The 812-nt window shown below is 40.1% G+C and overlaps 1 protein-coding gene across 1 annotated transcript in view; it reads left to right on the top strand.

Annotated features, from left to right (window-relative positions):
- Positions 1-620: 620 nt before the first annotated feature.
- LOC119586438 (keratin, type II cytoskeletal 2 epidermal-like) overlaps positions 621-812 on the top strand; it is a gene marked incomplete in the record, with an annotated part of 4452 nt that continues 4260 nt past the window's right edge. The window contains 1 exon segment of the mRNA XM_037935167.1: positions 621-779.

Raw genomic sequence — 812 nt, 5'->3', positions numbered from 1 at the left:
TGTGAGTGCAGTGGTCGTAGTGGTGGAAATGACAGTAGTGTTGTCATAATGACGGCTATGAAAATCTTATGCAATAGCTAAACGACCGGCACTAATTTCCAAGTTTTAATATGATATCTATGATAGTAATGCACAGACAATTTGTGGAAGAAGAAAGTAACATATACATAAACTGTTATTTTCAAATGTTATTTTATGTCTTTCTCGTACTCATAATAGTAACATTATTCTTTCTTATTATGGTTGTAAATCAAACTTATAAACATCGTGATTTTGATGATCATAATCACGATTCATTACTTTTTAATAATCAAAATCACCACGACAATCACTATTACTCTTTTAATCTATAACATCATCATTCATTTTTTTAATACATACCAACCTATATAAAAACAAAAACATATAAAATATTGTATAATAATAATTTTGCACTTTAAGGCAGCATAACAACATACTGTTAAAGCCACATATTCACTAGCGTAAGCAGGGTTCCGTGACCTCATGACCTGCACAGAGAGGCCCACACAACAAACATGAGAACATGAGCCACATGACCCCCCGGTTTTCCCGCGGGACAAGGCTCACGAGGGCATGGATACCCACCTCGGGGCACTGGTGTTGGCACTAAAAACAAGGCTCCCATAGTGACAGGCTACTACGCATGAAGAGCCGAAGGAGAGAGGGGGAGAGACGAGGCACCTTTTCAGTCCGCGAGGCCAGCTCCTTGCGAGACGTCGTGGGTCAGCTTTTCCTGGCGAGGAAGGTCCGCGATTGAGGTATCGTTTGCTGTTTGTGCATTGAAAGCTGCG

Source organism: Penaeus monodon, chromosome 21 (assembly GCF_015228065.2).
Source record: "Penaeus monodon isolate SGIC_2016 chromosome 21, NSTDA_Pmon_1, whole genome shotgun sequence".
Taxonomy (NCBI): domain Eukaryota; kingdom Metazoa; phylum Arthropoda; class Malacostraca; order Decapoda; family Penaeidae; genus Penaeus; species Penaeus monodon.
Note: the sequence above shows the minus strand (reverse complement) of the source record. Positions and strands in the feature narration are given on the sequence as shown.